Consider the following 16,102-nt stretch of genomic DNA (forward strand, 5'->3'; position numbering starts at 1 on the left):
TTGTGCCTTAGAAATACGTGCTTCAGTGGATTCAGTGGAGGAAAACAGCGGAGAGGTGGGACTGGCCTCTGTGGGGTCATTTTTCTCTCTAAAAGCAGACTCTGTCCCTCTCTAACTCAGCGGCCCTCTCTCATACGGCCCTCTAGTACACAAAGGCTCCAATGATTGGATATCACTCATTGGTGGACGCACCTTGGCCATGATTTCAGGGTGGCAATAACAAGGGGCCTGACCTTGGTGAAGGCTGAAAATCATCCTGGGCTGCGGTCTTATTCTGGATACACTTTGTGTGGACATGCCTTAGTAAGACCTCTCACTGACTGAAGCTCCCCCTCTTCCTCTGTCTCTTATGTCCCACTTTTCCATCACACCTTTTAATAATCTGGCCCTTGGCTGGAAGCTTATGTTTTTGTTTTTAGCACTTTGGCACCCAGAGGATGTGTTCAGCTCTCCCAAGGTCAGCTGTCTTCATTCCAGGCACGTTGGGTTGCTGCTGGGTGCCGGGAAACAAGAGGCCTCAACTCAACCTTTTTTCCCCCCCCTCCTTCTTTGTTTAGTTGTAGTAGGATGGAAGGTGCATACAAAATGAGCGGTAGAGGTGTGAGGAATGGTAATACAAAATGAGACAGGTAGATGTGCACAGTGACCCCGCTGGATGTTGAAACCAAAAAGATGTTATTTCTCATTGTGTGCTGCACGCCAAATCTCTGCCATGTTCGCTTACGATAGACTCGGCCCATTTTCACCAAACAGCAGCTTATTACGTGGCAAGACACGGCCCACCATTCAGCTGACTTTATGGAGTGCGTAGAAGTCGTTTCTGTAAAGTACTTCACTTAAGTGTCTGTCCCCGCTTTGGAAGCTACAGCACAGAGAGTGAAATAAGACTGGTTTCAATTGTAGACCAGGGGGATTTCTACTCAGGGAGAATGAGAGGGCGAAAGCAGGGGAGGGAATAACTGCTGGGGACCGTTTGATGCCGCTGTGCTAAAGAATTCCACAGATAGCATTTAGCAGCAAACACTTCTTCTGTAAAGAAGCAGAGCTCTGCAAAAACTCCATCTTGGTGGGGGGGAGCTGTGTGCAAGAGACGCTTTATGTATCATTTGGGGCCAGGCTATCTGAAAACATACATCTTGCGCACTCCAAGTTAATGAGTGCTACAAGACAAGACAGAATTTAAGCGAGAAGGCGACTGGAAAAGGTCGCCCTATGCTGGAGGAACATCCTTAGCAACCTCAGAGACATGGCGCGACAGAAATAAACCACCACTGCCCCAGATACCGTCACCCCCAAAGGAGCACAGAGAGGCTGTCTGGAAGGTGACATCTGGGCTCATCTTGGCACACAGTTCAGCCGTGGGTTGACAATCAAAAGGAATACATGCTCAACCTCAGTCGAGAAGTGTTTGGAATAGTTGGTCCCGCGATGCTCCTCAGGGATCAAACTGCACTATTAAAAAACCTTCCTCGACTGTTACAGCGGGTTTACGTCTGCTCCGGCTGGCTCGTGACACGACTGCTCTCACGTCGCTCAAACTCAGAGAACTCGACTGCGGTGCCAGTGTCTATTGGGAGAAATGATTAGCATAGGCGTAATGCTGATGAGATTAGTGAGGTCACGGGCAGGCGAGAGTGGGCTCAGGTCTGCGTGGCTGAGTCAGTCCCTGCCTGTCAGAACACTTGACTACACAGCATATCCTCCTCTGCACTGAGCACAATTGACAGGATTTTTATGGCCAAATAAACATGGAAATGATTATGCAGGATTATTAATTCATCTCTCCAATCTCATCCGCACGACAGAACCGTGATCCTCTGAGTGCCTCAAGTTATTTTACTTTTTAAAAATTGTGCTGCCAAGTTATTTTGGTAAATTGGGCTTTTACTATAAATTCTGCTGCGCATGACTGGTTTATCCTTTTAAAATATGGAAATATGGGAGTTGTTTTTCCAACTTGACTTCAGCCAAGATTGGCAGATCTTTTTTTTTTTTTTTTTGCAAAAAGCATTGCCAGTATCCTAGTGACAAGAGGATTCAAATGGGAACATTTCATTAAGATATGCAGGTGTATTTGAGTTACCTAGGTGAAATGTTTCTGACATTTTGACAGACGCTTAGTTAGCTACCTTATTTTTTCACCCTTTAATTTGCGTGTCTGCCTGAGCAGCTGCGCACAAACCCCTTGAATAGGGTTGCGGGTTGGCAGGTTTACATGCGACAGATGGGGTTGAAACAGTGTGTTGCATGTGGCTTCTGTGTAGAATGCGCTTCATACAAGATGTAGGTAATTGGGTAAACTTATGTGGTCTACCTGAGGATCACGCAATGGTAATTTCCTAAGAAACACAACAAAGCGGAAAGGGTGCTGGGAGAAATGTGGGAAAAACAAGTGCTGGCAGGTACAGTACTGTGATCAATATTTGAAATTGTTTAGACATCAGATATAAGAAAAATCTTAAATCTCTGACATCTCAACCTAATGCGAATACAGAAATCAACCACGTGCAAAACACAAAACAACTAGAACTTAAATGTTTTACAACAGGAAGTTGTAACATTTTGTAAGCACTTGTTGTTCCTCTAGTAAATCAAGAGGCCAACTTTCCTTAGATGGTGCGGGAAACTGAATTAAGTTTTAACACTCTTAAGGGCATGAATCAAACAGCACAGCAGATATTATTTAGTGTTAGCAATAAGCTTAGAAATACACTACCAATTCAAATGATCTGTGGTAATACATACAGTTAACATTGAAACAGGCTATTTTAGCATTCCTGAAGGACAACTTGGTTGAATTTAATTAACTGGAAGCACATGATCCAATAACTGCGTCATCATGTAGAATGCCAACACTAGTATAGTATTACTATACATAGCTAAGCCTTGTGACCTACAAATAATGTAGGTAACCTAGGTTTCATGTTAGAACATGAGATATCTGCAGTGATATGCGAATCATTCCAGTACGATGGAAAATCCAAAAAGTGGAAGATTTACATGTTAGCTCACATTCGGACACGTATGCATATGTCAGCAGGTCGAACACACTCTTTTAGTGCCCCATTTGGGCTGTAGTTTCTGATATTTACAGCATATCTGCACTTATTAATGTCTTTGCAGCTTCAAAGAGTCTAATTTTAAGGCTATAGATCACGTAGGAGGATGTGAAAAAATATCTGAAAAGATATCGATGTTTAGCTTCCACTGCATCAGTACAAAACACAGCGGTTCTGAACAGCCTGGAGACCCCTGAGTTATGGAGCATAACATATGGATTTAAAGAGAAAATGTCAGCTACCTTATTTAAAATGCGTGCATGCATTTGGTGTGCTCTATGCACAAGAAAACAGCCTGCCTATCTAAAGGGGTTTCGTCTACAGAAGCCCCTGGATGATAACATATCATAGGAAGCCTTCACTGGATCTGCCACAAAGCCGCTTTCATTAGAGAATAATAACCCCGCCGTCCCCGGGTGGACAGTTTACATAAAATGGAGATGATCTCATTAATAGTGCAATCTGACTTTTCTTCTGAGAGATACGTGTGGGACCAAGAGATGGATCTTAAATTAGTAACACAACATACTTTTATGAGAGATATGATTTCAGGACAGTCTGTGTTGAGTGTATTAATGGTTTCAGCCTCTATCATGTGGCTTGCTTTGTCAGCAGAAAACACTTAAGTTTCATTTCAGGTTTCATCAGCTTGTTTGGCCTTTGTTCTGCCACTATAAGCCTCAATGTTCTTTGTGCGAGCGAAGCAGTTTTTCTGATACTGCCACAGTGTGCTTCTAAGCGAAATTAAAGTCAAGCTGCAACAAAATACTGTACGATGATCTAAACCTCATTTTCTTGCACTTTGAAACTGGGGCAATATATTGCCACAATCCTAACCTTAAGTGTAAAGTGATACTGGAAATACTTCAGTCCAACTTCTCCATGTGGCTCATCTTACTTAGAGGGCAACAGAGATTGGACAGTGGAATTCAAAGAAAATTATTTTATCAGCGTTGGGGATAAAAGCAGTTTCCTCAGTGATGCCCTCGCTGCCACGCTGTTTTTTTCTCGTGCTTGGAATGTCAGAGAGCTTCTGTAGATTGGCTCGCCCTTTGCACTCTCCATCAAAACCAATCATTCACTGTAGAATATATCAATACCCCCACTTAAATGATCTCCAACCCGTACAAGCAGCGTGTCTGTGCATTCAGTAAGTGGCTGATTTGTTCCCACAGATCCAACCCATCTCCCCAACATCATTATTGTAATTTGTGTCTATATTTATCCCCCTGAACTATTACCCAGTGGCCGATCTTCACAAAACTCATCAGCTACAATTATACATCCATAAATATTTCCATGAAATTATCGTTATCCGGCGTGTTAATGATAAAAATGAACCGCAACCCCTGGCTCAGACAGAACGGAAAACCTCCAATTATGAGGCAAGGGTGCCAGGGCACATGGCGCAGTCAGCTTCAAAGAAAAATCTCATTTAAAAAGTTAGTACAACTAGAATGCTCTGAGTACAGGGTGACTTAAAAGTGGCAAATGTCGCTCCTCAAAAGTTTGCTACTAAAGTCATCAGAGTACAGCCCAGAGAAGTAATGTCCAAATTTAAAGTACTGTGGGGGGAAATACTGATTGTGCGATTGCTGCAGTCTGTAAAAAATCTTTCTTTGTAGGGTCTGAACCCTTAGAGGTGATAAAACAATTATTTCTGAAGCTCTGGGGCTGCACAGATCCACAATGAGAGGCATTAACTTCACATGGAGAAGACGATAATGAACCTTCCCAGAAGGGGCTGACTTGTGGGAAGGTTCCAAAATTCCTCCAATATCACAGAGATGACTCACCCAGGGAGCCATAAAAGATCGAAAGAAGCCATCCAAGGGGCAGCATCAATCAAGGAATCTACGACAAGGGCCAAAAATGATGGTCATGGGAGATCGGTGAGGCGTAAACCACCACTCACCCAGATGAACGTTAAAGCTCGTCTGAATTTTTTTACGCCTTGCTGAGCCTCAAGCCTTTTAGTCTAGTCTATGCACTGATGATTTAAATGTTAGACTGTTGGCTGACTGTAGGCTGAGGTGATGCTACATCTGGGGCAAATGACAAAAAGAACATTTTAGCTATGTCCAAGCGTGGCGGTGGCAGTTTAATGTTGTGGGGAAGCTTTGCTGCTTCAGGGTAAGGATGACTAGCCAAATTTTAGGAAAACGTGTTAAGCGTAACTGGGTTTCAACATTAAGAGACAGATTGTGAAGCATAAGAAGAAGTTTCATCTCTGAATAGCTTAAAAAGAACAGAAAGAAGGTCGAAGTCTAGACCTCAAACCCACAGAGATGATAAGGCGGGACCTCAAAAGAGTAGTACACATAAATTCTCAAATGTTATTGCAGTTACAGAAGCACTCATAGCAAAGAACTGTCGGCCAAAGTTCAGCCATTTATCAGGAGTTTGCAGGTGTTGCTATTAAAATTGGCACACGTAGCTATTAAGTTCATGATGTCACACACTGATGATTTATATACTGCATAATCTGTTTGTTTCAACATGCACAATTATGATTTAGAAATGGGCATTTTCCATATACTCACATTGCCTTGGTTTATTTTTATATAAATTTTGTTACATTTTAATATGGACAGAAATAGAAGAAATCAGAAATGGGGCAGAATGCTTTTTCACCACTGCATGGACACAATTTCAACAATGTAAAAAGACTGTGATGGGACTGTCAGGGGCACAGCTGTCACAGTTTCTGACTTTGAAAACCCTTGGCCTTGGTAAATGTACACTTTCGGTTAAGGAGACAAACGTATTTTTATCACAGGTACCCATTCCTTGTCAGATTTCAGTCTCTCTTTTTTTTTTTTTTTCAAGACTGCTTTGAAGAATTCTTGCAATAGCCCACAGTACTCCAACCTGTTTCATCATGTTTAAGCGCTGTATGCTTTGAAGACATCAGAAGACATGGTATTGATATGGATGAAATCATTCTCTTATCCACCTACCTGCTGTGCATGGGTGATTGAGCCAGTCAAAGTGAGGGCTGGCTGAATAGAGTCAGTGCCTGCAGCAATCTGAAGCCAATCTCCAGACTGCTGCAGCACAGAAATGAGGCTGTCCTCTTTTCCACCTGCCCAGGCTGTCGCTATTTAATTGACACAGCACTCTGGAGCGCAGAGTGATCAGCTTCCTGATACAAAGTGATGTCTGTCAGTTAGCAGCACACGTTCATTCCCTGACTGCGGTCACCTCTTGACTGTGAAAACATCCCTCTGAGGCTTCTGCATCACAAGCACCTTTCCTTCTTCTAAGTGCAACACCTACTTTCATCCCACATAACAACCGCCTTCTCCCAATCATGGGAAAACAACAACATAAACTTTCAAGGTTTTAGACAATGCCCCCTTTTTCACTGCACAGGAATAGAGCTTTGCAGAGGAATTGTTTTGCTCAGTGTAGCCAAAGGGTTGATTCTAAATACAGGTTTCCTGCCTACACTTTTCCAGGATCGTAATCACCAGCAACGAGCTGCCCTCCGCTGCTATCACCCAGCTTTATGCATAACAAAATCCATGCAGGCTGATGAGTCATGAGCTCAAACCTCTAGTTAATTACACCCTGGACTTCAGGCTCTCTCCCACTTAGGTCCAGGCAAATGAACCAAATGATTTTGTTTGTTAGTCCCCTATGAGATAACACCCAGTTTTGTTTTGTTTTAGTTCAAACATTTGACATCTTCAGCTAATTTGATTTATGACCGTTATTTAGCAGCACAAAATTAGCCGTTCATCAGGTCATATCGCGCTTCAATTTAATAGTTACAATAAGGTCAATCTCTGTTCAGAGCTGCAACAGACTCAGTGTCACCGTTAGTGTGGAAATAACAATTACGTGTGGCATTAAGGCCACTGTGCAAACAAAGAGAAGATGATGTATAGACTGAGTTTATTGCTTCTGCTTCTCAGTTCAAGGAGTTCTTTACATCGACAATCACAACAGGTGGGATGTAAAAGGACATTCCAAGCTCCTTTATTGACTCTAAAAAGCCACAGCAGTTTCTTACACTGTGTCAGAGCATGTGCATCATTCAGATCAGGCCATACAAAGAGATCCTTTATAATTAGTGGTGAACATTGTGAATTATTGCTAATTTACTGATATTGTCCACTGTTCCAGTAGCAGCTAGTCCATTTGAACTTCCTGTAAAACAGCAAGAGGTTGCTTATTTTGTCTTAATTTTAAATGACATATTATTATCCAAACTATAATCAGTGTTGCCGTTTTACTATTACAATAAAAACCGAAAATCTTTTTCGCTCGAGTTTCAACCAATCAACAAGTCAAAGAACCTGCAGCAACACTAGGGGCTCTGTGTGTTTAAGAGAGACCTTTAAAACCAAATCATAGTACCTGTAACGTTTTGTTTTGTGTCGTATTTGTGTAAATTGTAAAACTTTTTTATTTCGTAAAACCAACACATAACAGAGGTCATAATGACAATGTAATGGCGTAAGGCTCTCCTAAGGGCTTTTAAATGGAGGAAACACATTCATATCAGGGCCTCCACATCTCCATTTGCTTGCACAGTAAGACCGTCTCTCTCGTGTCTGCTGCTGGAGCATAACATATGATTCGAAATGGAGCACAGCCAACAATGGATTTCAGTCCTTATTAAATCCGTTATATTGACTGAAATGCTGCATTTTTATTTATAGCTACATCCTTGTGTGCCTTGTCCATCTTTCGCGCCAGCTAATTAGATGGCTTCGTAGCAGTCTAACACGTTCACTGGATTATTTTTAGCCACTAAATACCGAACATATTTGTCTTTTTAACCCATCCGTGCCTAATCTACATCGCTCGGGAACACATTCATACTCAGACTCATTCAGCCTCACGCCTGGAAGAAAACACGTCACCCAGAAGATCCAACCTCCACAGACTGTGGCTTATACCACTTACAGTCAAACCATCTTATTATAGATAGTGCATCAGTTTACAGTAGATATTGCACATATTTGCATTAATTTTATCCACAAATGCAGCAGATGTACATATATGTACATATTTGATTTATTGCAAATGCAATTCATGATGTTCAGAGTTGTGGCAAGTTTCAGTCATGATCATGGATCATATGGAATAGTATTGAATCGTATCAGATCGCATCATATCTCATCTTCAATTACACACACTGCTTCTTGGAAATAACCAAAAAAAACGTCATGTTCAACATTTCAGCGATCAAAACTGAGCCTAATCAGTGCAGTGGTCGATATCAACCACCTGCTGTATTATTCAATGATTTATCTTTTTTCTTCTGTAAACTCTCTACATGCATCATTCATCTGTCGTATAGTCAATCATGACGGACAACAACGAGCCCGCCACTGCAAACAGAGCTCCACGGCTACAGCTTAAAACAGTGGGAGGAAGAAGAGAGAATAATTGGTGGTGGATTTCAGGTTAGACAAGGGCAACCACACACCATTTATCAACAGACAGTGTGTGAAGGTGTTGAGAAAGTGATTTACAGGACGCCGCCGCAGACAACCTTTTAAGAGAGGAAAGAATGCATCTCAGTTCCTGTCAGAAAAACAGACAAGTGGCCAGATTTGATGAATTGACCTGATTTAACAGAGGAGCGATGAAAAGGATTAGACAATATCTGATCAAAATGTCTTCACCATCAATCAAGTCATTATGAAAGCCATTATTACACCTTGTGTGTGCTGCTGATATTTATTTCTAAGTGTGTTTATTTCCAGTGCTTTGAAATTAATTTCCCACTAGTTGCTATGGTAATGAAATAATGAACGTTAGGTTAGATTTGTAAAACCCCAAGGCTATCATAGGTTGACAGAAACATCGCAGAGTAGCCTGAAAAACAATGTAGCAACTAGGAATGGAGGGCAGAGGGAATGGAAGATGTTTTCTTGAAACGTTTCAATCTGCATTAATGACTTTTTTTTGTCTAACTACAACGATGAGAGTATCAATCAACTTTCCCATTTGCTTCTATGGAGATGGATTTAATCCTGAAATCCAGCAATTATAGTAATGCCATTTGTTTCATCGCAGGCATGCAATGATCTGCCAACGGCTGCTGCTGTCCTGGTGAGCAGTTAAACTCGTACTTTATTTGAGCTGCCAGTTTGCATGCAAATCTGATGCATTTTTGTCTTTTCTCGTTTACACGTAACAACAGCACAAAATGATAAGAAAATAAGAGAAAGGGGGAGATAAATATGTGTTATAAGAAGGTTAGGGTTTCACTGTATCAGTAGGCTCACTGGCCAAAGACATGTTGAATAAGCGTCGCAGTCTGTCTGGCTGCAGATGGTCCAACAGGCTGCTACAGACAAAGGCAATGGAAGATAATGGGGAAGTATGAGCCCACACATGTGAGAGAACAATGCAAAGTGAAAACAAAGGGGAAAGTAAGAACATTCTTTTCTGACGAAACATCTTCAGAAAGTCAAAATTACTGCACCGCGCTGCGTTGTCGGAGTTGTACTGACAAGAGAGGTTCACACAAAATTAACCAGCGACTGTCAGAGCTCAGGCTTACACAGAGAGCACCAGTGGTGATGTCTCAACAGCAAGTTAATTGGATAACAGCGAGACGAGCCGGTAAAGCTGGGACAGCTACACATACGAAGATGCTCCGCACGTCAGCGTAAGTGTGCAAAAACACTGTGACACCTGGAACACCAACAAAGTACTGCAGAAGGTTGGGACTGACGCTTGTATCTAACAAGCTGAACTTGCAGTTCTTGTTAATTAGCAGAAAGTCCTTTTCTCAGCAGAAAACCTTGAGAGTAGCGAGCTAAAGTACAACAATAGGGAAAAATGCTGCACAACGAGCTCATTAGAATGAGAGCGGTGCGATTCGGTCGGCTTGATCAGCACAAGTGTAGCCCAAATGAACTAATTTAGCTTCCTGGAGAGTTAATGTGTTCACTGTGTAACTATAGATTATGTGTATAGCTGATGAGCATTTTCAGAGGCATCCTATACAGTTACAGATATTTGAGAGCATTTGACCTTTGACTGCAAGTAGCCATGAGTAATCTACAAGAATCAATAAGCAGACTGGATTACACAACTCCATCAAGAGTGAAGACTCAGGACTGGACGGTATGGAAACAAATATAAACCAACTGAACAGCTGATGACAAAAAATGCGCACAAAATCATAACCTGTGAAAACTGTAAATCCTTTAAAGTCCCTTATAGGTTAGTCTCAAGTGTTAAATATTCTCAATACCAGCAGAGAATAAGCAACAGTCAAAGTTAAAGACAGCTAATATTTGATGTTTAGACTCTCAAAAACTCAGCTGAAATGCTTCATGAGACTGGTCTGATGATGTTTGACTGACGGATGAAATAATTAGTCAAAAAGAAAATTATATCCATAATCATTAATTACTGATTATGCTTCATAGAGTATTGCTTAGCAAAGATACCAAGGGTTTCTTGACATGGGGATCTGCTACTTGGACACAAGAAGACACTGGACTGCCTCACTGTGAACTCTGGAATATAGCCACTGTTTTCAGAGCTGGCAGAGACCTCGCTCTCTAACTGGTTTCAGCTTCAGCTTTCTGTTCAAGTGCATTTACACCAGCTCATACCAACTGACTTTGGGCAAAAACCCTCCCGGTTTCCAACCAACAAAACATGTCTGAATATGACTGATAGACACCAAATATCCCACAAACTACCCTTAGATGCTTATTTCTAAATCCTGATTGGTGCACAGAAGTTTCACAACATCATCTGTTCATCTTTTGATATTTTGTGTTAATGTAGGACCATGCTGCTTATAGTAAAAATCCACATGAGATTCATTTCAAAGTCTTTCTACTGAGGCTTTGTTAAACTGTTTGTGTAACCCTCTGTGCTGCGTACAGCAGGGGCTGAAAATGCACATGAGCCATGACAAATCAAATCAGTGGCAACCACAAATCCTAAACTATTTCCCAATACAATGAAGTGACTCATTTCTTAATATGCACAGGCGGCCTTCCCTGTGACAGCCCAGGTGAGTTACAATAGCAGGCTTCAGTCTAAGCGTGTCTCCAAGGCAACCCTACCGTTCCATCTCAAATTAATTTGGACAGTAGCACTTTTATAAATCGTGCACACAGCTTCATTCCATCTTGACGGAGGGGGAAAAAAAAGACTGAAGGCAAAATGTCAATCCATTAGAGATTGTTCTGCACTGTGTGCCTCTCAAAATCACGAGGCAAGTGTGTGAAAGCAGCTGCGGCGATGATTTATTTGATTGCGGTTGTTTGATGATGAGGATGGTAAATATGCTTCTACCTGTGGGTATTTCTCCGCATTTGTAGTAGTAGTAGTCTGTAAATAAAAAGAACTTGAATGCACGGTTGTCACAAACTTATACAGGGTGTAACCTGTCCATTGAAATTCTCCACACATGACTAGCTCAACCTTAACCTAAAATTTCTATTTCATGGCTGGATGCTTGAGGATGTAATCATCTATAAGAATAATCTGGGGTATAATTTGTGTGTGTTCCCCAGTCGACGATGGTCATATCTAAAATCAAGTTAGGCTTCCATGGCAATAAAGGACTGGACAAGATATGAGAGAGAACAAGTGTCACCGGGGGAGGCTTTTCAGACGGGGCCCACTGCACACTGCCCGTCTCCTCGCCACGATAAGGCACGCAAACACAAACAAATATTTTTCTTGCTACTTTCTCATTCCAGCCACAGTTCCTTCGCAGCAAAGGGAAACGACTGTGCACTGCACCATCTCATCTCTCTGCATTTGTAGCGTACGCGTATGCATTATTTCAGCTCCGCAGGTGAAGAGCGTCCACTGGTGCCGCACAAGAGTCTGGGGCTGCACAACAGGAGTGTGATTAGGGTTTTGTCATTTCCCCACCAATATTACCAGCTCTTGGATGGCGTATTCTTTCCCCCACAGTCACCGACAGGCCCCTGGCCTTTCATGATAAGACGTTTGAGCAGAGAGGCATAGGGTGATTAGCCAACGCTAGACGACGGATAGCTTCCACTGAATCAAGGTCAACCCGCAAAAAGCTCTGTTTTGATAGGATTTATCAGTAATGGACATGTTTGTGGAGACAAACTGTGAGCAGTGCAGGTAAAAACTACAGAACGACCAGCCACAGGAGACAGACGCAGCTATAGACAAAATAAATGTGCCGCTGATATTGACTGTCTGAAAGCAGAAACTGTAGAAGCCCGAGACAGAGAGACTGAGAATGTCAAACAAGGATATGGCAGTTAATGAGAAACTGATTGATTGATGGAGGACTGAGACAATCGTCCTATCATCTCTGATCTGTGACCTCAAGCTCGTCCTTAAAATGTAGGAACAAAAAAACATCACACAGAGAAAAGCAGGCCTCCATCAGATGTTGAGGGGTGTGGAGGTGAAGCCACGGTGACAGTGTCGATGTCCAGTGGTCATCAGCTCCTACCACACCTCACTGGCCTGCACAGGGAGACGCGCCCTGACGGGTTACGCACCCCGCAGTTAAAGAATATTTTAGCACGCTGCCCATATCTGTCAAGGTGAGAGGGCTCAGCTCATCCACCCTCCAATCTCTGCTCTTTTACATCTCAATCGCCAGCGCTCCTGTATCTGCAGGAGTGCATGAAACGCCCTGGTCTTGACCAAAGGGAGATAACATAAAACAAACCATGATGCTATAATGGACACCCAACCTCACTCTGTCTGTTCAGATTCCGTATCTCCTCAGGCCATCTGTCAGAAAGGACTACGTGCTAGTGGGCAGAAGCGGCAGATATTCCAGCATTAAAGCAGGCTCCAGTGCACGGCCTGTGGATGAAGTACATGCGTGCATGTGTGAATGCAATAAGCCCTTTGATATCTCACGGGGGTTGCGTTTATTTGGGGGTCCAAAGCCCTGCTTGTGGGCTCATCAGCATAGAAATGTGTTTACACGCCCGCAGAAGGAGCAGATATTGGGTAAAATCTTCAAAAAGCAGAGGCTTCTAATCTGCGAGCTGGGAGCAGGATTATGTCACCTTTCAGAGGAGGCATCCTGCTATAATCCCCAGCCTTGATACAAACAACGGTTTGTACGTTCAGACAGAGTGGGAAGGGAAGCAGTCATAGATCACCCCTGAGCATGAAGTAAACTGATCTACCAACAGGGAACAGTGAAAGTTCATATCTGGAGCTAACATTAAATTCAAGCAAGTTGGAATAAATTCCATTAACACCACCTTTGTTATTAATGTGCAGTGACTTCAGGCCTAATGAAGCACTGATCCGTTTCCTTTGGTTGTTAACTGTTAATACCAGCAAGAAGAGCATTCATGCAGCAAATATGTGCCTATAATTATTACTGTAGATTTTCACTTCGGTCTTCAGTCCCAGGGACCTGTGGTGACAGCTCGGCCTAGAATAACATTTCAACTGAATAACAATGCACCGCATACACATACTTTTATATTATGATGACTATATAAAAAAGTGCAAGTCGAGGACTCTATTATCAGGTTAAAAGTGTATGGAACATTAGACGGAAACTTTTGATGAGAGTCACACAGACGCGGTGTCAACACGGAGCATAGCTCATCGGAGAGCGGTCCCTGTCCTAGTTGCGGTGGAGCTATCTGTCTTCCCTGTCTGGTTGTCGGGTTGCGCTGTTTGCTTTTCCTTGCCATCCCTGCCTGCACGTCTACAGCTAGAGACAGGCTGTGGAGACAAGCCAGCTCTCTAGAGAGCAGAGGACAGCAGCAGATCCGGCTTGTCAGCACCAGACACCAGGGTGTGGTGAGCGCACTGAGAGTTAGCTGGAGAGAGGGGGGGGGGGGGGGGGGGGGGGATATCGATGAAAGCACTCATAAAGGTCAGGTGAGCTGGCTTCTGCTCTTCCAGTGAGCTACCACTTGGCGCCTCAAAGGTTACACAGAGCCCTTGGCCGCACCAGAGGTGATGTGAGAATACAGGAAATGTCACCAGCACCAATAGAGCTCCAGACAAAGTCGATACTGACAGAGCAGCACCTACACGCCAGGCTAGAGCCTTTGTTAGAAAGCCATTTCACTCACTCAGCTTGGAAAGCTTGGTAAAATATCTGTAGAGGTCACACACCAGATAGAGGTTGGACCGACTTGTTTTTCCTCTCTGGCCGGCCTTTTCTTCTTCTGTAAAAGGAACATAATTGGGTTGCAACATATGTAACAGGAGCATGTTTGCCAAATATAAACGACAAAATGACTAATTATCAAATCATCCTGTCAGTTTCACATTTTGTCATAAAAGAGGCTTGAGACAGAGGTCAATTTCATGGAGGTTGTTTTCTATTTATTACCTCCTAGTGACACACCACACAATTCTACAAGCTCCAAGCTGTTACAGCTGACATCAACCAGCATGCACACACACAAAGGCAACTAGCTGCGCTTTAAACCCTCCTCCTGCTCCAGGTCTTTAACAGGACTGCTCTATTTACAGGGGACATCACCTAATATCTACATCACGACACTATCTAAAACAAAACGGCAACAATGATTATATGCATATACTCGTCGACATAGCAATAGCATAAATCATCAAAACTAAATACTTATTTCAACACTAATTATAATGTATTGCTCCCTGTCTTGTGGAAATGGTTTAACCCTTGAGTTTAAAAGCAGGTGATCCGCCATGCCTAACTCTGAAGTAGGGGAGTACTGACACTGAATGAAAATTTCAACATTAACAAAGACAATGGCAAAACTATACTGATAAAGTTTTCTTTTTCTTGCACAACCAGACTCCTTTTTCCTCAATCACCTTCGTACTTGAACTGTAATTACGTTGGAAAAAACGTAAATGTGCATTTCACCCAGTCAAACAAATCAGTGCGTGTGCAAATATGAATTTAATTTATCTATGTATATATTTTGCACACATGAAGGAACGGGACCAGTGGTCTCCATGACACACCCCTCCAGTTTCACATCCCTTCAGTGGCTCCCCGTGTGGGCGGCAGCCATGATGGGCTTATTAATCCTTTGGGAGACACGGGACAGAGAATGAGTGTGTCCAGGCTTGCCGTAATATCCTCCGGCCAGGCAGTGCGTCTATGTGCACACTGCCCACCCCCACTCCTTCCACCAGTGCCATCTGTTTCCTGCCCAGCACTCAGGCTTAAATCCCTGCTGAGCCTTGGTCTCTCCTGCTCTGTCTCCAATGGGCTGTTATGACATGTACATGTAAAATATTCAAGTCAGAATCTTAAACATTCTGTAGTAAATATTGCACTACCAAATGAGAGTAGACATATTTCATCATCTGGGTTCCCTCGTCTTATTTATCAGTACTAGAAAATCACAGCAGAACTCGGTTGGATTTTCAGTGCTATTTTTCAGTTTTTAAGTTTTCAGTTCTGCTCATGTCTGACGGGCCTATTTCACTGCCATCATTAATTACTAAACATATTTCTTCCACTGAGAACGTGTATACCTGGGCTGCCATTTGGACCCAAATCATTTTCTTTCTCCCCATCTGTCTCCATCTGTCCCTGAGGCCCTGTTTCCAATCCAGCAACACAGGGGGTGTGCTCTGGTCATTTCAGCAGCCTTGCTGTGAAGCTGGCACACTGCAGATACTCTCAATCCAACTCAGAACATGGTCTGAGCGCTCCTCTACGCTGAAGCACACATTTCACTAAATTACTGCTTGTGTCTGAGCCCAACTTACATGTGTTTTGGGATATTTTATATATGGGAAAAAACTCATTGCAGTTAGTTGAAGCTACATAGAACATTTTGCTTTTTTTTTTTTTTTTTAACACTTCTAACTGGCTAGCTTAGCAAAACGCTGGAAACAACTTACGACTACCTCAAAAGGTTAATGATGGTTTAGAGTATTTCTGGCTGGCTTCCCTGTCCGTCAGTCTTCACTGTTCCTATTGATAAAGGCATTGAAAATGGTAATTTATTACTATGTCACCATTTAATCCATTACAAATACAACAATTTGTGTGTTTACTAGGAAATTATATGCTTCATTGGCAAGAACTGCTGTGAATGTTGGCTGTGTCCTTGGGAAGAAACCATTGATTC

At 42.6% G+C, this 16,102-nt stretch overlaps 1 protein-coding gene across 4 annotated transcripts in view; it reads right to left on the minus strand.

The window, feature by feature from the left end:
* srrm3 (serine/arginine repetitive matrix 3) overlaps window positions 1-16,102 on the minus strand; it is a 69,354-nt gene that overhangs the window by 40,753 nt on the left and 12,499 nt on the right. The gene's annotated exons all lie outside the window — the stretch shown is intronic.

The sequence above is a fragment of the Mugil cephalus genome, chromosome 15 (genome assembly GCF_022458985.1).
Source record: "Mugil cephalus isolate CIBA_MC_2020 chromosome 15, CIBA_Mcephalus_1.1, whole genome shotgun sequence".
In the NCBI taxonomy this organism is placed as follows: domain Eukaryota; kingdom Metazoa; phylum Chordata; class Actinopteri; order Mugiliformes; family Mugilidae; genus Mugil; species Mugil cephalus.